Genomic DNA, 24502 nt, shown 5'->3' with positions numbered 1-24502 from the left:
GAGGGGAGGTGGGGTCCATGGAACTGTACTCCAGTGAGAGTCAGCATAAGACCATAAGATTTAGAAGCAGAAGTAGGCCATTTGGCCTATCCAACAAGATCATGGCTGATCTGATAATCCTCACCTCCACTTTCATCCTGCCTTTTCCCCATAGTCCTTGATTCCCTTACTGATTAAAAATCTGTCTGTCTTAACCTTGAATATACTTAACAACCCAGCCTCTACAGCCCTCTGTGGTAAAGAATTCCACAGATTCACCGCACTCTGAGAGAAGAAGTTCCTGCTCATCTCTGTCTTAAATGGGCGACCCCTTACTCTGTAATAATGCCCTGTCCCTAGACCCTCCCACAAGGGGAAACAGCCGCTCAGCATCCACCCTGTCAAGCCCCCTAAGAATCTTGTTTCCTTCCATAAGGTCGACTCTCATTCTTCTAAACTCCAACGAGTACAGGCCCAACCTACTCAAACTCTCCTCATAAGAAAGTCCCACCATACCTGGGATCAGCTTTGTGAACCTTCTCTGGACTGTCTCCAATGCCATTATATCTTTTCTTAGATAAGGGGACTGAACCAAAACTGTTCACAATGTTCGAGGTGTGGTCTAACTAGTGTCTTGTATAGTTTAAGTAAGACTTCCCTATTTTTATACTCCATTTCCTTTGAATTAAAGGCCAACATTCCATTTGCCCTCCCTATTACCTGCTGAACTTGTATGCTAGCTTTTTGTGATTCAAGCACGAGGACTCCCAAATCCCTGTGTGCCACAGATTTCTGCAGTCTTTCTCCATTTAAATAATATTCAGCTCCTCCTATTCTTCCTGCCAAAGTGCATAACCTCACATTTTCCCACATTGTATTCCATTTGCCCACTCACTTAATCTGTCTATATCCCTCTGTAGACTCTTTGTGTCATCCTCACCACCTGCCTTCCCACCTATTTTTGTGTCATTCACAAGCTTGGCAATAGTACATTCACTTCCTTCATCCAGGTCATTAATATATATTGTAAATAATTGTGGCCCCAGCACTGATCCCTGTGGCACTCCACTTGTTACAGGTTGCCATCCTGAAACCGCCCCCTTTATCCCAACTCTCTCTCTCTTCTATTTCTCATTTCTGCTGAGTTTTTCCAGGTGTTTTTGTTTTGGATTTCCAAGATCCACAGTTTTGTTTTTGTTTTTTTTCTCTTCTATTAGTTAGCCAATCCTCTATCCACGCTAATATACTATTCCCAACTTAACTTTTTAAGTAGCCTTTTGTGCAGTACCTTATCGAATGTCTTTTGGAAATCCAAATATATTACATCTGCTGGTTCCCCTTTATCTATTCTGCTTGTTATCTCCTCAAAGAATTCTAATAAGTTTGCCAGGCATGATTTCCCTTTCGTGAAGCCATACTGACTCTGCTTGATTATATTATGCATTTGCTATTATATCCTTTATAATAGACTCTAACATTTTCCCAATGATGGATGTTAAGCTAACTGGCCTATAGTTAGCTGCTTTTTGTCTCCCTCCCTTTTTGAATAAGGATGTTACATTGGCAGCTTTCCAATCCTCTAGGACTTTTCCAGAATCTAAGAATTCTCGGAAGATTACCACTAGTGCATCCACTATCTTTGTAGCTAGTTCCTTTGATATCCTAGGATGCAACCCATCAGGTCCAGGGGACTTATAAGCCTTTAGCCCCATCAGTTTCCCTAGTACTTTTTCTCTAGTGATATTTATCATATTTATTTCCTCCCAGTCTTTTGCCCCTTGATTATTTAGTATTTTTAGAATACTATTAGTATCTTCTACCGTGAGGACTGATGCAAAGTATTTACTCAACTCCTCTGCCATTTCCTGGTTCCCCATTATTATTTTTCCAGCCTCATTCTCTAGGGGGACTATGTTCATTTTGGCCTCTCTCTTCCTTTTCATATATTTAAAGAAGCTCTTACCGTCTGTTTTTATATTACTTGCTAGTTTACCCTCAAAGTTTATTTTCTCGCTTTTTTGGTCATCTTTTGTTGGTTTTAAAAACTTTCCCATACTCTAGCTTACCACTAATCTTTGCCACATTGTACCTTTCTTCTTTCAATTTGATACTATCCTCAACTTCCTTGGTTAACCATGGTTGGTTTACTCACTTCCTAGTATCCTTCTTCCTCACTGAGATATATCTTTGTTGTGAGTCATGAACTATTTTCTTAAGCGTCTGCCATTGTTTAATAACCATTTTTTTCTGCTAAACTCCTTTCCCAGTCCACTCCAGCCAACTCTGCCCTCATATCTTTGTAATTACCCTTATTTAAGTTGAGCACAGTTGTTTCTGACCCAAGTTGCTCACTCTCAAACTGAATGCCAAATTCTACCATGTTATGGTCACTATTTCCGAAGGGATCTTTTACTCTGAGATCATTTATGAAACCTTCTTCATCAAACATTACCAGATCCAAAATAGCCTGATATCTGGTTGGATCCACATCATATTGTTCTAAGAAACAGTCCCACATACACTCTGAGTGCTACCTCTGCCAATTCGATTTTTCCATTCCACATGAAGATTAAAGTCATCCATGATTAACATACTGTCTTTATTACATGCCCCCATTATCTCCTGATTTATTCTCTGTCCTACAGTATAGCTACTGTTAGGAAGTCCATAGACCACTCCCACCAGTGTCGTCTTCTCCTTGTTATTTCTTACCTCCACCCATATGGGTTCTGCATTTTCCGATCCAAGATCATTTCTTGCTATAGTACTTATTCCATCCCGTACTAACAAAGCTACCCCACCACCCTTTCCTCCCTGTCTGTCCTTTCGAAAAGTCACATACCCCTGAATATTTGGTTTCCAGCTTTGATCTCCTTATAACCACGCCCCCATAATGGCTATAAGATCATACCCATTAACTTCTATTTGTGCGATTAATTCATTTATTTTGTTACGAATACTACGTGCGTTTAAGTATAGAGCCATTAATTTAGCCTTTTTACCAATTTTTCTCCCTTTGAGTCTATTTGCTGCTGTTTTTTATGTTTGTACACTCTGCCTCTTCCTGTCACACTCTGGGTATCATTACCTAAATAGCTTCCCTGCAAAGCTGCCATATCCTTTTGCTTTTTAAGCTTATGTATCCCCTTACCAGAACCCTCCCCTCTCTATTTTGTTGAAAGCCCTTGCTACAGCCCTAGTTATTTGATTCGTCAGGACACTGGTCCCAGCACAGTTCCAGTGAAGCCTGTCCCACTGGAACAGCTCCCTTCTACCCCACTACTGGTGCCAGTGCCCCATGAACTGAAACCCATTCCTCTCACACCAACCTTTGAGCCACGCATTTAACTCCTTGATTTTTCTTACCCTTTGCTAATTTGTCCATGGCTCAGGTAGTAATCCCGAATTATTACCTTGGAGGTTCTGCCCTTTAACTTAACCCCTTCCTAGTCCTATCAATGTTGTTGGTACCAACATAGACAACGACGACTGGATCCCTCCTGTCCACTCCAAGTTCCTCTCCAGCCCTGAGGAGATGTCCTTAATGCTGGCACCGGGCAGACAACACAGCCTTGGGGACTCAATATCTATCCCCCTAATTATACTGTCCCCTACCACCACTACGTTCCTATTTCCTTCCCCCGCGTGAATGTACCATGGTCAGTTTGTTCATACCCCCTACAGTCCCTGCTCTCATCCACACAGCTTGCAAGAACCTTGTTGCCATTGGACATTTACAGAGGCTGAGGCTCCTCAAACACTACCCCCTGCCTCACCTGCCGTCACACCCTCCTGTCCCTGAGCACAGCCCAAATTTGAATTACCTAATCTGTGGGGTGTGACCGCCTCCTGAAGTAAAGTGTCCAGGTAACTTTCCCCCTCCCTGATGTGGCCTGAGTCTGCAGCTCGGACTCCAGCTCCTCATCTCGGATCCGAAGTTCCTCAAGCGGCACACAGTACAGAAGTGTTCGCTCTTGATCACCTTGGTATTCGCCCTGGATCACCTTGGTGTTCGCGCTGGATTATGCTGCAGTAGCAACACATCACCTGTCCTGCCATCGCTATTGTATTTTATTTATTAACTAACTACTCTAGTATTCCCGCTCTTTAACTTACTCTTTACACTTTCCACTTTCAGGAGAGGAGGGGAGTGGGGTCCATGGAACTGTACCCCAGTGAGAGTCAGCACCTTCAGGGGAGTGGGGCCCATGGAATTGTACTCCAGTGAGAGTCAGCACCTTCAGGAGGGGAAGGGAGTGGGGTCAGTGGAACTGTACCCCAGTGAGAGTCAGCACCTTCAGGAGGGGAAGGGAGTGGGGTCAGTGGAACTGTACCCAGGTGAGAGTTAGCACCTTTAGGAGAGGAGGGCAGTGGGGCCCGTGGAACTGTACCCCAGTGAGTGTCAGCACCTTCAGGAGAGTGGGAAAGTGAAAAATATGTTCTAGTTACATAACACAAAACATAGTAAGAAAGAACAACTCAGAAAGCAGTCAGAACCTATTAGAAATAATAAGTAGCAAGCACTGTATAAGTATTTGCCAAATACCGTTGACTTTACCATCTCGCTAATTAACTGGAAATAAGATTGGTTATAAGGATGAAGTCAAAGGTGGAATATTTTAGATATAAAAGTAAACTCAACATAGGACATCTTTCTTTAGCTGAGGAATTACCTTCCTCTCTCAGTACTTGGGGCTATGTGTACAGAAAGAACAGAGGAGAAGGGGGTTGGATCTAGGATTCAGACTGAAGTCCAGCCATTCTATTTACTAATGCTAAAATAATTTATCAATACCCTACATAATGAATTCTCTCAGCAAGTAAAAAATAGATGCATACAGACAATTGTTGTCTGATTAAATTTATAGACATTTCTGGATATCATGCGAGTTTCCACATCAAAACAAACAGCAATTGAGTTTTTTCAAAAAGTGCATAGCATTATTGTACTGATTTTGTGTAATGAAACATATTTTCATTTGTTAGCTACAGTCCTGTAGAAAAATAAACTAATATCCCTCCCACAAAATATTAACTTAATAGGTTGGTTTATGAGTTTCAGTTCGGCTCAGTGTTTTCTGAATATTATAAATGATGATTTTAATCAAAATCCTGCTTAATCCTTGAATGAACATGTTCCACAATGTGATGGTAACATTGTAAGAAATATATACGCAAAAATTGATAGGAGTGGAAACGATATTCCGTCCTCACACTGAGGACATGCTCCATCATGTTGAGTCACGCCAAATGGGATATGTTCAGAACAGACCTAGCTAGTAGCTCCAACTTTGGGCACCTATGAGACGCTGTAGGCCATCAGCTGCAGCAGAATTGTATTCAACCACAATCTGTAAACTCATAGCCTGGTATATCCCTCACTCTATTATTACCATTAAGCCAGGGGACCAACCAATAAGGAGTGTAGGAGAGCATGCCAGAAGCACCGCCAGGCACACCTACAAATGAGGTGCCAACCTGATGAAACTACAACACAAGACCGCATGCTTACTAAACGGTAGGAGAAACCTGCTATAGGTAGATACTCAGGTGTAGGTGGCCTCCTTATCGCACCTACCAAAATGCACCACTTCACACTTGATGAAATTGAAACCCATTTTCCATTTACAGTTCATTTTGCAAGCCTATTAATGTTTTCTTGTATCTTGTCACTTTCTTCCTCAATACTAACAATATTCCCCTATTGGTGACATCTACAAATTTTGGTTGCACTCTCAATTCCTGAGTCTAAATCATTTATATAAATTGGGAAGAACTATGGTCCCACTGAACTCAACTGCACGAGTTGCCGAGTTCATAAGTTCAATGAATACTGATTCATTCAATGGCAGCGGATGTTGATCGCCATGATATGGTGCTGCAGCGCAAATATCTATGGCTTCCTTAAGTGAAACATTGGTGAATAGGCTAACAATGTCAAATAAGCACAAGTCCTGTATGGCCTTTGCAAATGTGAAGGAATCCTTCACCATGTATGTGGAAAACTTGGTCAAAACTGGTTGTAACAATTCGCTGAACCATTTGGCTGATTCATGTTATGCAGAATAGGTCATAGATAAGATGGGGTGTAGTGGGACATCACTTTTGTATGGCTTAGGCAGCCCATGGGCAGAGAATGTAGCGAACAGTGAGGACGAACCCTGTCATATATATCACACGGTAGCTCATTGCTCTTACACAAGTCCAGTAAGCATTGAGTTCAGTTTTAATGACACCTCGTGTGCCCAAATAGATGGTGTTGCCATGGGATCTCTTCCAGGCCCAGCTCTCGCAAACATCTTTGGTGGGTTCCATGAGAAACGTGTCCTCAATGGAATGACACCTAACCTACCTCTTGCATATTTCCGATATGTGGATGATACATTTGCTATACTTAAATGCACAGCTGCATGTAACATGTCTTAATGGGCTCCATCCTTCACTCAAATTCGCCTATGAAATAGAACAGTCAAGTAAATTCCCCAGTAAATTCCCCTTCCTTGACATACTAGTTGAGAAGTCTGCCAGGGGATTCTCTACCATGGTCTACTGCAAGCCTATTTTCACTGGTCAATATACGTGTTGGGATTCTTAAAGTTCCACATGCTATAAGATTGGTCTTATCGCCAACTTTATAAATAGGGCCCAAGCCATTTGCTCACCATGCCATCTTGGTGCTGAAATGGGGCGCATAAAAGGCACCCTGCAGGATAATGGCTACCCTGATCAGATCAATTCACGCTGTATATCACGCAAACTCATGAATGGGCCTAAGGCCGTCACTTTTGGCCCTGAAAAGTGCCCAGTCTACCTCAGATTACCCTGAAAGGATAAGGTATTGCAAAAAAATTGAGCAACAGGTGAAGCTAGCTGTTTCACGTTGCTGCTATGCAGTAGGAACACAAGTGGTATTTGCCACTAACAGGATGCTGCCGTCAAGCTAAAAAGATGTTCTGTCTCATACAAATGAGTAATGTGGTCTATGATTTTCAGTGCCAATGTGATGCTGGATATGTAGGCCGTACGTCCCAAAGACTGGCGGATCATATCAAACAGAATGTCCCAGCCGCTGTTCGTAATGGGCAGGGTACAGACTGCACCCAACTAGCCTGTGCTTGCCAAACTCAAAACACAGTGCCCAACATTACATGTGATTCTGCAATTCGACAACATTTGCTAAATAATCCTCGACGTGCTAAGAATTACACTGACAACTAATTTAAGATTGTCAGTCGGGCTCGCAATGTGGCGCATTTGCATGTCCTGGAAGCTACATATCCTAATACACAGGGCCCTGTTCTTTGCAGACAGAAAGAACATGTACATACATTATACCTGTTTCAACTAAACAAAAAATCGACAACCATTCACTGACTCATTCCTCAGGGCAATGCCTTGACCAATCGGGGGTCAAGCTGCCTGGTTTAAATTTCAGACAATGCTTGGCAGTTAACTGTCAGTCACCATCAGTGGTGCATTCTTCATGGAAACCCTACCTGCCAACCAATCAGCACTCTCCTCACATACAGGATATATTGTTGTTGTTCCCCCGCCTTATATTGAGTGTCCTGATGAGTGCAAGATGAAAAGCTTAGACATATCTCTTTTTTCAGCAATACTCAAACTCTGTACTACCAAATGACTGAAAGAAAGAGCATAAACTCATAGTTATACTTCTCTCCCTCTTGATCATATAAAGTTTATGAACTTGTAATGAGGACCAAATATTTCATATCTACTGCCCTTATAAACAGCAAAGAGCAGGCATGCAATAACATCTGGTTTAATTCCATCTTAACAAGCTCTTATTCTTGCATCTGTCTGGGTGAGTTGAAAATAATAAATCACTGAGAGTTAATCTGTTGGAACTTGCCTTTGGAAAATGAAAATGAAGCGGTGGGTCTGATGTTCTATTGCGTGACTTGTCAGTTTGTTCCAGTGTCTCGAAACCTGATGCACTGCATTTCCCTAATGGGCCATGTTTTCAAGCCTATTGTTATTGATCTAATACACTTATTCAACTAGAATGGTTTACGGAATGTAGTGTGAGTACGTTCCCATCCAAGTGCTGATTTGTCATCATTCATTAGCATTTGTGGACTTGAATCTTTCCAGCTGTTAAATAAATTTTGTCACATCTGTCAGAACAGTGTTTCTGATTTAAAATAGTAATGCTGACTGGAATGAAGTAACCATTAAATGGGTCCTTCATCATCTTACCTCTAGCAAGCAACATTCTTCAATAATAGATGGCAGTAATGGGCTGGCTCTTACTGGGAAATAGCAGCATGTGAATAACATATGCTGCTGCTAATACACAAACTGATCAACAAGTTCAGGTGAGTAGGAGATGCATGAGTTCTGAATGTCCAAAACTTGCTCGTTGGTTTAAACTGCATCATTGTCTGTTTCCTAGTTATTAAGAATTTGCTGGATTTCCACATTCGTTTACCATTAAGCTCACCGCAGAAAGTTAAGTCCAATAATTAAGCTTGTTTAGGATTCTGTGAGGGAATCATAAACCAAAATAGCCAGATTTACCTTATGACCCTCAAATGAAGAAAGTACCAACACAATTTCACTTTTACTTTAACATGAATCAGAACCAATACAAATTACACATGAATTAACAGGCAAATGATACTTCAAAAAAACTTTAAACAGTTGATAAAATAAAGATACATCTTATGCAACCACAGGTATTTGCATCAATCTCCACACAAGCGTGACACTACGTAGCTATATAGTTCCACAACATTCTGGTCTTTATTTACACAGGGTAGGTCAGGAGGCCCAGCCAACAACATCTTTACCTTCAAGTTTCATGGGTGCGATTATCATCAGCAAGGCACACTTCTATGAACCCTCACTCCCTCAGGTCACAACAGTCCTGATGGTGTAGCTTTCAAGAGTTCCTTTTCAACTGACCAGCCAATAACGCCCCAGTTCACAGTTTGGCCACTTCTGGGAAAACACCCAGCTCTTTAGCATCTCCGAGCTATTCACACAGCTTTCCACTTTAGATCATTTTAGCCAGCTCGCACAGTACCTTCAAGAGCTCCTGCCTCCTTTTCTGCCAAACAGAAAAACTGACCTCTTCTTGAGAATGATTTACTACTTCTCCTCACAAGAATTCTGTGCTCCTCTGTTTCTGCCTCTTTGTGGCCGTTTTCTCTTTGTGTCTGCATCTGTGCGCTGATCGCCTTTACCCTGTAGCTCCCCTTTCTGTCTGCCAGCTGCAAGGCTTATTGTTTAACTTCCTTCCTGTAGGGCTGCTTCCAGTCGAGAGTTGCTAGGTCACGTGGACCAGTATTTCTTATTATCGAAGATAATTACAAATTCCTTTACAATTTATGCAAACTCTTAAAAGTCATTTTTAAATGTTCTTAAAAAGAAATGTAATTCCACAGACCTTTTAAAGAAATTACAAATTTTCCTTACTTTTTTCTTTATTCTTTCATGGGATGTGGCGTCGCTGGCAAGGCCAGTTTTTGTTCCCATCCCTTGAACTGAGTAGCATGCTAGGCCATTTCAAAGGGCAGTTAAGAGCCAATTGCATTACTGTGGATCTGGAGTCACATTTAGGCCAGACTGGATAGGATGAATATTAGGAAACCAGTTGGATTTTTATAAGAAGTAATTATAGTTGTCAAGGTTGACATTACTGAGAATAGCTTTCAATTCCAGATTCATTAATTGAATTTAAATTCCACTAGCTGACATGGTGGGATTTGAGCCTGTGACCCCAGAGCATTAGTCTGGGCCTCTGGATTATTATCAGTGGCATTACCACTACACCACCATCTCCCCAATCCCCCTATACTGTACTGTTTCTGGGTCAAAGGCCGTCATAAAAGCATACTTATTCTTTTAACAATGTGATCATCGTTAATGTAATGCTATTCAAACTCTCTAGCTTGGAAAGGAAATAATTTAATCCGTTCAATCTCATTCCTGTAAATTGCTGCTGGAGATGTTTTAAAATGTTCAGTTTTAAAAATTTACTTTGTGTTCTTATTTTTCCTTTCAGTCTCTCTTTCTCTCTCAATCCAATATTTCTTTCCCCATCTTATTTCTCTTTGTAAAGCTGGTTTATTGACTTCCTTTAGTCATCCTTCTGTTTATATCTCAATCATTTCTCATTGGTTAAGGAAATAAGACTGTGGTACCATAAGTCACTACGGTCCCGTAAGTTTTATAAGCTTGCACTTACAGTAGGTTAGAATGGAAAGAAGTCTCAAACTGAAGGGTTTAGGAGCAAGCCTAATTAACAGCCCCAACAAGGGACTTAAGGGGGAGTAGAACCGAGCTACCTTACAATTACCTCTTGCGATATTCCTGAAAAGTTTACTTCCTACAATAATTATAATCCACAGTTAATTGTTAATAACTAATTAATAATAATTACAAATCTGCCACTGCTGGTGGAGCATTTAGGGAATGGGAAAAGGGATGCACAACAGGTCAGAGGGCCAGTTGGCTCAGGCTTGGGCATTGTGATGGAATAGGTTGCAGAGGCCTTATGGGATAGGTTGCAAAAGTAAGATAGATTTTCAAAGTGGTTATGTTAGTCTATTGATCATGTCATGGGACCACTATCGACATCCTGGGGGTTACCATTGACCAGAAACTGAACTAGCCTAACCATATAAATACTGTGGCTACAAGAGCAGGTCAAAGGCTAGGAATCCTGCAGTAAATAACTCATCTCCTGACTCCCCAAAGCCTGTCCACCATCTACAAGACACAAGTCAGGAGTTTGATAGAATACTCTCCACTTGCCTGGATGAGTGCAGCTCTAACAACACTCAAAAATATTGACAGAACAATGCAACCTGCTTGATTGGCACCCCATCCACAAACATTCATTCTCTCCACCACCAACGCACAGTGGCAGAAGTGTGTACCATCTACAAGATGCACTGCAGGAACATCAAGATACTTTAGGCAGCACCTTCCAAACCCAAGACCACTACCATCTAGAAGGAACACCACCGCCTGGAATTCCCCTTCAAGCCACACACCATATGGACTTGGAACTATATCATCATTCCTTCATTGTGCTGGGTCAAAATCCTGGAACTCCCTCTTTAACAGCACTGTGGGTGTACCTACACCACATGGACTGCAGCGGTTTAAGAAGGCAGTTCATCGCCACCTTCTCAAGGGCAATTAGGGATGTGCAACAAATGCTGGCTTATCCAGCGACGCCCACATCCCCCCATGAATGAAATTCTTTTTAAAAAGACCAGTAATCCTGGACTATAAATTCCAATAATGTGAATTCAAATCTTAGTTTAAACATTATATTTTCTTGGCTGCCCTCTGAAGGAGCCTAGCAAACCACTCGGTTGTATCAAACCTGATGCAGCGGTTCAAAAAGAAAGCCTACCATTACCTGCACAGGGCATCTAGTGATGGGCAATAAACGTTGGCTATGCTAATGAAACCCACATGCTGGAAATGAATATTAAAAAAGTAGGACATGGCGTGGAACAGAGTTAATAATATGAGATGAAGTAACAAAAACAAGGGTTCATTTCCATGACCAGGCACCTGCCTCAATGAACATTCAGCATTTAAAGCTTTACGTATGCATGCGTGTTCCAATTCATTGATTTAGGAAATGTTATATTAATTTAAGCAAAAAGAGGGGAAAAAAGGACATTTTCAATGAAAGTGTCTCATTCACTTATGTTATGACACAGCAGTTGGTAAAGGCTGAGTTGTTTAAATCCCAGAGGGAAACTTGAACAACTGTCATAACCTCTATTTCCAATTGGTATATTTGAGATGCAGCTCTGAATTCAGGAATAAAACCACCAAGCCGCAAGAGGTTTTTTAAAATATAAAACTACATTAAACATTTATCAATTTAACAACAAATTAAACACATACACATCTACAAATTACTACCATAATAACTTTTAAACAAATCCCCAAGTTAATCACTCCCAGGTAAATCTTCACCAATGCAACAATAACCCATGGGGCAGGATTTTCCTAGTGGGGGGGGAGGCCCGCTCGCCGACGCAGTGACATCAGGCGTAACTCCCGATGTCACCATGCCCCATTTAAATTTTCTAGTATGCGGGCGCACAGCAAAATCAGCTGCGCACCCACCAACTTGTCAATGGCAATTGAAGCCATTGACTGTGTAATTAAACTAATTAATGGACCTGCTCGTCCAACCTTAAGGTTGGCAGGCAGGCCAGGAGCCCCAGCGGGAATTAGAAAAAGCATGAAACCTCATCCATGGGCGGGATGAGGTTTCATGTAGGTTTTAAAAATTTTTTTAATTAAGTTATTGTAAAAATCATGGACATGTCCCAACTCATGTGACAGTGTCACATGAGGGAGGGACATATCAGGGAAATTTTACTTTTCTATTTTTAGCTTGTCTACATTTAGAGCCAATCTCCTTGAGGCAGCACTTAGCCTTAGGTAGATGAATGTGCTCTTTCGTGCGCATGTGCAAAAGAGCACACTCTCGATTTTGGGATCCCCTCTACCCACACAGAGAGCACATAGTGCTTCCGTGCAGACATCATGCTGGGCGGGCCTTAATTGGCCCACCAATGTAAAATGGCAACACGCCCCCAATCGGGGGCGCCAATCGGAAATGTGCATGTGCATGCCTGCCCTTCAGCTTCGCCCCCGATGGGGGGAAATTCCTGCCCATAGACTTTAAACAGACACCAGGCAGAGCACATTTGTCCTTACGAATTCAAAATAAGGTCCCTTGCAATTTGGTTCCTTTGCAGACACAGTTGTAGGCTTACAGGCTGGTTAGAACTTAAGTGTCTCTGGCCTATACAGACCAACTCCTTTCTGTTTATACCTCGCTTCCCCTTTGAATGTAAATTTTCCAGTGTATCCTAGGTTTTTTTAATTTTACCTCTCCTAACAATAATCCTTTCATTCCACCAATTTTATTCGTAATATAAATACATTGCTTGGTGTCTATCAGCTAGGTGCAAGATTTTACCCATTCTTTTGAATGGTTTATGCAACAAACGCAAATGTACTCTTTACCTTTTAACTATTTACGTTTATCTAATTAACATCTCAAACTACTGTACATCAAAGCACCCAGACCAGCTGTCTATAATCCAATTAAGCCACACACACAGACACAGACCTTACTACAATTCTAATTTAAATAATTTCCAGTAACATTTTCCATATTAATATCTCTTCAGGATACTTAACATTAATTTGTTCTCCAGTTAGCTTACATGCTCCAAACTAAATTCATAGAAGGTCCACCCTGGGTTGTTTGTTGTAAATGGCCACTCAGCAACTGTATCTGATATTTGCATTAGACTGTGGGGCCTGGTGGTCACTTGTAACCATATCCTATTGCAAGCATTGTCACAGCAGCAGTTAGGGGCATCACAGTTGGAGGCTGGGGCTGTAGAAGTCAGCCAAATTTTCCACTCCTGAATGCTATCCAGCAGCCCTGGCCTGAAGGCATGTATGCTTGTGCTTTAGGTGAGTAAGATCTTGGCTGTAATATTGCCCACACCCTTTCCGGGATCACATGAATGGTCAATTGGTTGAGGTAACGGGAGTAACCAACTCGTGGAACTGTCCTTAGTCAAACTTGGTGTGGAGAGAGAGAGAGAGACTGAGGTTTTATAAATCACCATACTGCTCTGTCAATGTTTTTTTTTGCTGCAGTTGCCCATCTAAATCTGAAATTGGCTAAAAGCATTATTCCACTGTTCATATATTTACCAAGAAGGTTGTGAATGTAGGAAAAACAGCCTAAAACATCAGAAAAGAGATTTGGATGAGTACCTGAGAAAGCATTTGGTAAAGTGGTATGAGAGGTGTCATGAGATGTAATATGTGGAAACAGACTTGCCAGATGAATAACAATGGACACATTTCCAATCGTGTACATTCCTGTGTTCTTTTCATGAAAGAGAAAAGACAACTTTTCCCATTAAGATAAAAATAAAATACTGCGGGTGCTGGAAACCTGAAATAAAAACAGAAAATGCTGGAAAAACTCATCTTAGGTCTGGCTGAGTTGTTCAAGCATTTTCTGTTTTTATTGCACTTTTCCCATTGCTAGGTTATTGATGTTATTTGAATCAGTCAGTGAAGAACCATGAGATAAAGATCAGTCATGACCTGATTGAATGGCAAAACCAAGTTGAGAGGCTGAATGACCTACTCCTGTCCCTTTGAGAGGTGTGTTGTGATTCCCACTGCAGTATTGCAAAGTGGTAGTTGGGTTCGACATACTTATCCTGCGTTATGGCAAGTCTCTCGTTTTAGGAGTGTGTTATTGGAGGGATTGACAAAGTGAGGAATTGCCACTTACCTGTGGAAAAGTTACCAAAGAGTGGTTTTTATTTCAAAAGAAAGGAATTTTATATAAACTTAAGCCCTTTCCCATTGGATAACAGAAAAGGAATCAAATGGCAACCACCCCACTGCATATATTTTCTCCACCATTTTTCTCCCTGGTTCTCCTGAAGGTATTGATTTTTGCTGGGCTTCCATTTCACAGGCAGTGATAGCTTCAAAAGCCACTTGTTTCCTAATGCAGGATGTTGAAGCATGATGATGTACCCTGCCCTGTTCCATTGAGATCAGGAAGCTCAGCACATCTGGAAACTTAAGGTGTTTATGGCTTTGCATAGCACTACATGGGACATTCACTCACTGAAGCCACTTTTTGTACATTGCTTAGCAGTACATTCCTCACTGCTTAAAATGTACAGAATTTCCTCCTCAAACATCTCTGCCTCTCTTTCTGCCTTTTCTCCTTTAAGTCATTCCTTCAAATCTACCTCTTTGACCAAGCTTTTGGTCACTTATCCTAATATCTCCTTATGTGACTCAGTGTCGAATTTTGGTTGATAAAGCACCTTGGGGTGTTTTACTTCATTAAAAGTGCAATATAGACGCAGGTTATTGCTTAACATGGGTAGTCACTCCATTTCAATTTACATTGTCAACTCAGAAGTTGCTGGCCATAGGGTTTGATTTTATGGTCAGAAATGGGGTGGACAATGCCCACCCGCCACCAATGCCCACCCAACTACGCAAGATGCAAGGCAACGACATTTGGTTGACAATCCAACCTCTTCACACCAATCTCTGATATTACAAAAGGTGAGCCAAAATTGGAAGCCAACCTGCCATTTTGAAAAAGGCAATTGCGAAGCTGTTAGACTGACACCAGATATGAGGAGGCGGCACAAGGGCAGATGAAAAGGCCTGCCAACAAGACCATAGCTATAGCAGCAGAGTCTGCTGGTGAATGTGGCAGTGTTTGGATGTTATTAAACTTACAGTTTTAGGCTGCCATAACAAATAAGGAGAGAATGAGAGGGCCGTGAATGACTTCCAGTTCACAAAACGACCCCTCTACCACCTGATGACCTGGCATAGATGTCTGACTGGGCACAGAACTCCTCTTCTGAATTCTAGTAGGACTGAGGTAGAGACAGCAGTTTTGGGAAAAAGCAGCAGTTTTCAGAATTATCACTGTGATATTGTATAAGTGAAGTACACATGAAAAATTGATGCCCGTTTTAATTTTTATATTTTCCCTCCTCTCCGGATCTTGCTAAAAGTAGTGGAGACCGTAAAACAAACACTCCTGCTTACCTAAGCTTGAATTGGAAACAGAAGATGGGGGATAAGCTGCAGACGCATCATAAAAATCTGCAGCCTGATTTTTATCAGCTGTCCACCAAAGAATCTTAAAGGGGAGCTTATTGAGGTTTTGCCAGTACTGGTAAAGATAACATTAAGTATTTATGGTAGGCAGTCGAACCATCATTGGAGTCAATTTAACATGAATGAAGCGACAATGATGTGGCAAATAAGAATCAAACAGTGAACCTTTGTTTTAAGTAGCAACAGAAGTAATTTCTCATTGGAGCAATGAAAACAAGCAATAAGGGAAGTCACTGAGTTGGAATTCAATTCTTTTTTATATGCCTGCGTGATGCGTTGTTTAGGACAGCACAGGCAGATTATTTTTTTCTTGTTATATCACCTATTACGTTAATGCCTGTAGCATGCCCCATTCTAGTTTCACACCATGATAGCAACAAAAATGTTGCTCGCTGGAAGTGTCAGTAACAAGCCTTTGTGTACAATGGGCAAATTGGAGTTTCAGAAATTTGGCTGAAGCAGTGGGGACTGTACGAATGGGCAGGCCTGAGCATAGGTCTTCTGCCTGGTGCAACGCAGGTTGACCTAGACCTAGATGTAAAAACAGAGCAAATGAACTATTGGACAAAGATTGCAAGTAACAATGGACTTGCTTTTTTTCGGTATAAGCAACTTTTTTACTAGAATTGTCATATATTTGCAGAACTATGGTTACCATTTTGTTAACTGTTCACACTTGATGTCTCTTTTTTACATTTTGCATAGATGCACTTACCACATTAAAAAGGGTAATTAAAGTTATTTGACAAATTATACCATCCACTCTCTTGGGTATTTTAATGTCACTATCAGGACATATTTCCCAATTGCACACTCCTAATGCAAAGCCTCCAACACTATCTCCACACTGGAGAGTTCAATTGAGAAATTTACTGCAAAGAGTAAGTGATACGATTATTAAACAGCATTGTAAAGTAGGCTCTATTTATAACCCCCTACCTTCACCTGTGTAACTTGAGTTATCTTCAACCCATGAGCGACTTAGGAATCAAGCTGGGATCCATTACCGTCCAGATGGAAGAAGTTATATCATCTCGGTTAGCAATATCCTGATATTTAATAGAGGTTTCCCAACATTTTGTAGCATTTCAGGATACATTCCCATTTATCATCACATTTAGCTTGAATAATGTTTAACTCCTGCTCTCTTAACTGCCCTAACTATCCCACCTACCCTGATTGATTTGAAAGAGAAAATGATAATTAGGTTGTTGGCAGATAGTCCTTTAATAAAGTTTGAGAGCCACACACTTAAGATCTGATGTTTTAGCCACACTTCTATAGCTTTTAGAATTACAGAAATTTTTTTTCAGCCGCTGTTCTGCCAGATCCTCAAGTGCCTAATGGGAAGCTATTTGTGGTCAGGTATTGTAATTGTGTTTTTTCTAACTTACAAAAGTGAATATTTTTACCTGCATCTTGACTAGAAACAGATTATTGGGATTAATTTGAGATTAGCATTACCTGGTGATACTTCACTATCGTTTAAGATGTTAGTATTTATTCTGGAGAATTCTATCGTTGTAGGGATAGGGAGTCACTTGATAGTTTGGGTATGTCATCAATGCTACGCTCCAGTGATTTTGATTTGATTCATTTATTCATATCTCAAATGTTTCAGTGCACTTCACACGCAGTGAGTTGCTTTCAAATGTAGTGACTGCCATGGTTTAGACCAGTGAAGCAGGTAGTTTGCAGCTGGCAAAATTCCACCAACAGAAATGAAGTGAATCGTCGTGGAAAGCTTGTTGGTCAGGGTTCTTTCACCTGAGAGAGCAGCCTAGGCCTAGTTTAAAGTCTCATTTGAAAGATGGCACCTCCCACAGTGCAACACTCCCTCAATACTGCATTAGTGTCAGGACAAGTAAGTTTCTGTTGTGAGACTTGAGCAATAATGTCACCCACAGAGTCAAGGCTGACACATCTAATGCAAGGCACTGGCTCATTGTGGTGTGGTTTTTCTGATGGGGCAGATTTGAGGATGAGGTTCCAAACCTCTTAACCTCTCTACCTCGCTGTCCTCATTTAAGATGCTTCCTAAAACCTACTACTTTGACCAAATGTTTGGTCAACTGCTCTAACATCATCTTTGGTTCAGTGTCAGTATTTGTACTCTTATAAAGAGCGATGGGACAATTTATTAGATTTAAGGCAGTAAAGCAAGTTATTGTTAATGCTATGGTCGGACAGCAGAAGTTTTTATGCACAGGAGAATTATACACCTGTCTAGCGGACCCAAACCCTCATCAAGATTGGAAATCCATATTCCATGCAGAGTCAGGGTCAACTTGGTGTAGCACACTCAGGTTAACGAAGCAGTCTCCAATTTAGATTAACACACTCAGGTTAACAGTGCAGACTCCAATTGAGATTAACACACTCAGGTTAATGATACAGACTCCAATTGAGATTAACACACTCAGGTTAACGATACAGTCTCCAATTTAGATTAACACACTCAGGTTAACGGTGCAGACTCCAATTTAGATTAATATACTCAGGTTAACGGTGCAGACTCCAGTTGAGATTAACACACTCAGGTTAACGATACAGACTCCAATTTAGATTAACACACTCAGGTTAACGATACAGACTCCAGTGTAGATTAACACACTCAGGTTAACGATACAGACTCCAATTTAGATTAACATAGTCAGGATAACGAAGCAGTCTCCAATTTAGGTTAACACACGCAGGATAACGAAGCAGATTCCATCTTAGTTTGACAGACTCAGAATAACGAAGTGGACTCCATCTCCATCAACTCGGGTTAACAATGTGGATTCCACATTAGTTCAACATGCACATGATAACAAATCAAACTCCACCATATTATAACACTCAGGTTAATGATGCATTTTACGGCTTAGTCGGCTGCAGCTTTATATGATGTAACTTAGTTCAAAACTTAGTTTTAAGGAGTAGGATGCAGATTAATCTGAGTCTATGCTGCCAAGGAAGAACTTTGCAGGTATGTTGTCCGCCGTTAATGTTAATGGACAGAAAATCAGCTGCAGCACAATTGTGACTCCCCAATATGTTCATCTGACAGCATCCCTCAAGACACCTGTTTCTCACATGTAGTTTATGTTTGTAACTAATAGTAATATTATTTCTATTTAAACTAATAACCATTTTTAATAGTATTATGACCTCTTTACTATTTGTGAGGCTGGACCATCTGGTCAGTAATAATTCATCTTCTGTGATCTAGTTTTCTGACTCTGAGATAAACCTGTAATGACATCTAGATTTATACCTTCCCCAATTCTTAATATGTTTCTCTCACTTATCAGGCACGTTCTGTCAGTTTCTTTCAGGGTATTCTGTACATGTACTTCAAACCCACCATATCATTCCCACATCAAGAACTTACATTATTGCATTAACTCATTGCAGTAATACAAGATGTTTCACTGCACCAAGCTCTCCAAATTTTACCTAGTTTCCTTTACTTTCAGCAATAGTTTGTCTTCTCTCACTCTCTGCCTCTATTGCTCTGCTAATTGGGAAGAAAACCTGCTTTTTCTACCTGACATCAAAGTGATTCATCACAGTGTGGCTTATTTTGTAGCCTTGTATCAAAGTTTAAGTCTTGCTCTTACTCTTAGTCAACTTATGGAACACTTTTAGCCTTTCAATTTGGTGTTAGGTTTTGTTTTGCAAAATGGCTTCAATTTTTAACTACATAGAGACAAATACACAGAAATGTTTCATAACAGACTTTGACCTTAACCTTGCCTAAAGCTGCCCTCTGCTGGCAATTCTTAAGATATTTTCAATAGAAATTTCCTTTTTAAATTCATTTTCATGTCATTGGCAAGGCTAAAATTACCAATTCTAATTGTCCTAAGGTGGTGTTGGGCCTTCTCCTTGAAGTGCTGCATTTTTTCTTCATAGCATTTGATTCAACTGAGTAGCTTTCTGGTCCACTTCAGAGTCATTCATGTCAGTTATAGGATTGAAGACACATATAGGCAGAGGATAAGTTTCTGAAGGACATTCATGAATCAGTTGGTAACAGAGAAAGCATATTCAGATCCCACTTTGGCAGTTTTGAAAATTTGAATTCAATTAGAGTAAAAAAACTATAAACAAAAAGTGTCATAAAAAGCCAACTAGTTCACTAATGGTTGCTGGTTTCAGAAAGCTGCTTAGTTGAATCAGACAGAACAAAGAAAAAAATGCAGCAGAGCAACTAACGACACCTACATATCGAGAATGAATTATGTTTAAATTGAGAAGAATATTAGGACACTGGGAGGGCTCCCACTTTGAACAGTGACCCTGCATCTCTTAATGTCCAGCTGAGCCACCACAATAGCCAGGTGGGACCTTGGTTTAATGGCTCATACTCAGGCATCACTTTTTGACAGTGTTATAATCCCTCAGTAGTGTAGTGCAGTATAAGCCGTCACTGAGCTCAAACTCCAGGCGTAGGCCTGAACTTCCAACTTTCTAACTTAAGCAACAGTACTCCAACTCAACCAAATTGTTTTGTTCCTCATTGTTTGGAAAGGGTTAACAGTTAATGCAAAAAATGAAGTTTTTTAGAATTGTTACATAATTCTATTCAGTCCTACATAATGCACACTCGTATTCAAACAAAAATGTAATTTGAAAAACATTTGTAGGCTTATACCGGAAGAAATCTTGCAGTTCTGCAAGCATTATGATGCGTGGTTGAAAATAGCACAGGATATTGGTTTGGGTAATCCTTCATATCATTGCAAATAATACTGTAGTAAGAATAATTACATAGAGTTCACAGCACAAATTGGAGCTATGCAGCCCAACTGGTTTATGCTAGTGTCGATTCCTCACATGAGCCTCCTCCCACCTAACTTCATCTCATCCTATATGCATATTTTTCTATTCCCGTCTCCTTCATGCACTTATCCAATTTTCCCTTAAACGTATCTATGTTATTTGTCTCAACTGCTTCTTGTGATAGCAAGTTCCACATTCTAACTATTCTCCTGACTGCTTTATGACTCACTGACTATATTATATTTGTGGTCAAAAGCAAATTACTGCAGATGCAGGAAATCTGAAATAAAAGTAGAAAATGCTGAAAATACTCAGGTCTGGCAGCAGCTGTGGAGAGAGAAACAGAGTTAACCCTTCAGATTGTTCTGATGAAAAGTCTCAGCCTGAAACAATGTAGAAAATTTTCCAATGTATATCTTGTCTACAAAAAGCAGGACAAATCCAACCTGGCCAGTTACTGCCCCATCAGTCTATTCTTGACCATCAGCATAGTGACGAAAGGGCCATCAACAGTGCTGTCAAACGGCACTTACATACCAATAACCTGCTCACTGACATTCAGTTTGGGTTCTGCCAGGACCACTCAGCTCCTGACGTCATTACAACCTTGTTCCAAACATAGACAACAGAGCTGAATTCAGGACATGAGGTGAAAGTGACTGTCCTTGACATAAAGGCAGCATTTGACTGAGTGTGGCATCAAGGAGCCCTGGCAAAACTGGAGTCAATGGAAATCGGGGAAAACTCTCCACTGGTTGGAGTAACACCTAGCACAAAGGAGGATGGTTGTGATTGTTAGATGTCAATCATTTCAGTCCTTGGGCATCATTGCAGGAGCTCCTCAGGCTAGTGGCCTAGGCCCAACCATCTTCAGCTGCTTAATCAATGACCTTCCCTCAATCATAGGGTTAGAAATGGGGATGTTTGCTGATGATTGTGCAATGTTCAGCACCATTCATGACTCTTCAGATACTGAAGCAGTCTGTGTCTATATGCAACAAGACCTGGACAACATTTGGGCTTGGGCCGATAAGTGGCAAGTCACATTTGTGCCCCACAAGTGCCAGGCAATCATCAACAAGAGAGAATTTAGCCATCTCCCCATGATATTCAATGGCATTACCATCGCTGAATCCACCTCTATCAACGTCCTGGGGTTACCATTGAACAGAAACTGAATGGGACAAGCTGTATAAATACTGTGGCTACAAGAGGAGGTCAGAGGCTGGGAATCCTGTGGTGAGTAACTCAGCTCCTGAGTCCCCAAAGCCTGTCTGCCATCTACAAGGCACAAGTCTGGAATGTGATGGAATATTTTCCATTTGCCTGGATATGCAACTCCAGCAACACACAAGAAACTCAACACCATCCAGGACAAAGCAGCCTGCATGTTTGGCACCCCATCTAGCGCCTTCAACAATCACTCCCTCTGCCACCGACGTACAGTGACAGCAGTGTATATCATCTACAAGTTGCACTGCAGCAACTCACCAAGGCTCCTTCGACAGCACCTTCCAAACTGGCAACCCTTACCATCTAGGAGGATGGTAAGCAGATACATGGGGACATCACCACTTACAAGTTCCCCTTCAAGCCACTCACCATCCTGACTTGGAAATATATTGCCATTCCTTCACTTTCGCAGAGTCAAAATCTGGAACTCCCTTCCTAACAGCACTGTGGGTGTACCTACACCATATGGACTGCAGCAGTTCAAGGAAAGTAGCTCAAGGGCAATTAGGGATGGGCAATAAATGCTGGCCTAGCCAGCGACACCCACAACCTGTGAATGAATCAATAAAGACAATTTTGTCAGACCTGTTGAGTATTTCAACATTTTCTGTTTTTATTCTATATTTATGGGCTTTAGTTTTGAACTCCTGCACAATTGGAAATATCTTATTTACATCTACCCAAAGGATAATATCTCCAAAAGGAAGCTGTTTCCATGCAAACTCTCACTTCCAAAGTGTTGATTGCTTTAAAAAGTGGCCAGACAAATAAATCCTCTCTGTGTCTATCAAATTGTGTTACTATCAGTTCCCACACCTTAGTCAAATTGTCAGTTTTCATCTGTGAACTTTGACAGTGACTTCAGCTGTCAAGGGCATGACAGCCAAACACAATCCCGCCTTCAGCTGATTTCCACGCAAGTGCGGTTACTGAGAGGACTCCAAGCTATCTGCTGAGCACAGGATCCCTTTGATTTCTTCTCCCTGGCAGAAAAATGCTGAAGCCAATTGTATCATCCTAGCTGATGCCTTAGTTGCAATCTGCTAGCTCAACAGAGACCTGGAATTGAAGCTTCCAGTATGTATAGCTTAGTGCTGCTATTAAAAGTATGGTGGTAGGTATTCTCTGCTGCTCAGCGTCACCTGTTAGTGGATCTCATATCTCTTAGCCTCAGGAATTTACTTTTATTGCCCATTGCTAGTCATACATCAGTGTTATGACCGGTGCAATTGGTAAAGCGGAGTTATTTAAAATTTCTGGAGGTAAATTTTAAACAACTGTCATAACCTATAATTTTAAGTGTTATGTTTGAGATGCGACTCTAAATTCGGGAATCAGACCACCTGGTCTTGAGGCTTTACATTAACCTAGCTGAAACATTTTATTAATTTACACAGGTTAAAAAAAAAAATATATATATATACATGGCTACAAATTATTACTATCCTAACTTTAACAAATTCCCAAACTAATCTCCATGAAGGCAACAGCAACCCATTAGACTTAACCAAACACCAGGCAAAGCATTTTCACCTTACGAATCCAAAATGAGGCTCTTTCGCTTTGGTTGCTGTGGAGCAAGTTGGAGCCTTACAGCTGCTTTTTGATCTCACATTGCCTTTGCTCTGCACACCTGAAAACTGCTAAAGTTATACCTACCACCACTGATTGAATTCAAATTCTCATTGTTTCACCAGCCTCTTTGAACTTCACTTTTTAACAATGAAACCCCTTTCATAGTATCAACTTTATTAGTAATATAAACATATGGCTTGGTAGCTGATAAGATAGGTGTCAGTTTGCACCCTACTTCTTGAATGCTCTATTAAAAAAAATGCAAATGCACACTATCTCTCTTCCATATCAAAACTAGTAAACATCAAACCACCCAGACTAGCTGGCTTTAATCCAGTTAAGACACCCACAGACTAAACCTCTATTTTAAAAGAAAAATATTTTGCAAAATATTATATACATTAATAGCTTCATGACATCCCCCTGCTTATCAGAAAATGAACTGTCATAATTCTAAAAGACAGCTTCATTTTAATAACCCATCTCTCACTATCTCCTGTACTCATTACACTATTACATTATTAGATGCATGTATTAACATAACTATATATATATATATATATATATATATATATATATACACACACAAGTCCTTGGTATCAACAGATATCACTCCAATTCAGTGTCCAGGTTTTTTTTTAAATGTCCCATTTTCCTTTAAGCTTCTTGATAATGCATCTGCGGACAGGTTTTCTCTTCCAGCAAGCAATATGTATAATACATAGATTAAATGGTTGTAATAGTCGACTTCAACTGAAAAGCCTTGCACTTTTGTTTTGAAATTTGCCCAAAAATTTCAAAGGATTATGGTCCGTATAAATAATTATTTCTGATGAATTGTTTACAACATAAATTTTAAAATGCTGCGTTGCTAACAACAAACTCAAAGTCTCTTTTTCGATCATTAAATATCTTCTCTGTTGTACATTCAGCTTCTATGAAAACTACCCTATTGATTTTTCAATTCCAATGTCATCATTGTAATAGTACAGCTCCAATGTCTATATCACTTGCGTCAATGGCCAACTTGAATTGCTTGGTATAATTGGATACTGCCAAAACTGGTGTCGTAGTTAGTATAGTTTTCAAACTATTGAATGACTTCTGACACTCTTCTTGTTCTTTTTTAATAGTTCAGTCAGTGGAGCAACCACTTGGCTAAAATTTGGTACAAATTTCCAGTAAAACCCACTCACGCCCAGAAATCGCAAAACTACTTGTTTTGTTGTAGACACTGGGAAAT

The 24502-nt window shown here is 40.5% G+C and overlaps 1 protein-coding gene across 3 annotated transcripts in view; it reads left to right on the top strand.

The window, feature by feature from the left end:
• Positions 1-24502, top strand: part of LOC121289009 (xenotropic and polytropic retrovirus receptor 1 homolog) — a 355844-nt gene that overhangs the window by 306760 nt on the left and 24582 nt on the right. The window contains exon 12 of one of the 3 annotated variants that reach the window (XR_005945477.1): positions 16995-17046. The exons of the other annotated variants lie outside the window; for them this stretch is intronic. The gene's annotated coding sequence lies outside the window, so the exon portion shown is untranslated. The remainder of the gene's footprint in view (positions 1-16994; positions 17047-24502) is intronic. 3 annotated transcript variants of the gene reach the window in all.

Source organism: Carcharodon carcharias, chromosome 16 (assembly GCF_017639515.1).
Source record: "Carcharodon carcharias isolate sCarCar2 chromosome 16, sCarCar2.pri, whole genome shotgun sequence".
Taxonomy (NCBI): Eukaryota; Metazoa; Chordata; class Chondrichthyes; order Lamniformes; family Lamnidae; genus Carcharodon; species Carcharodon carcharias.
Note: the sequence above shows the minus strand (reverse complement) of the source record. Positions and strands in the feature narration are given on the sequence as shown.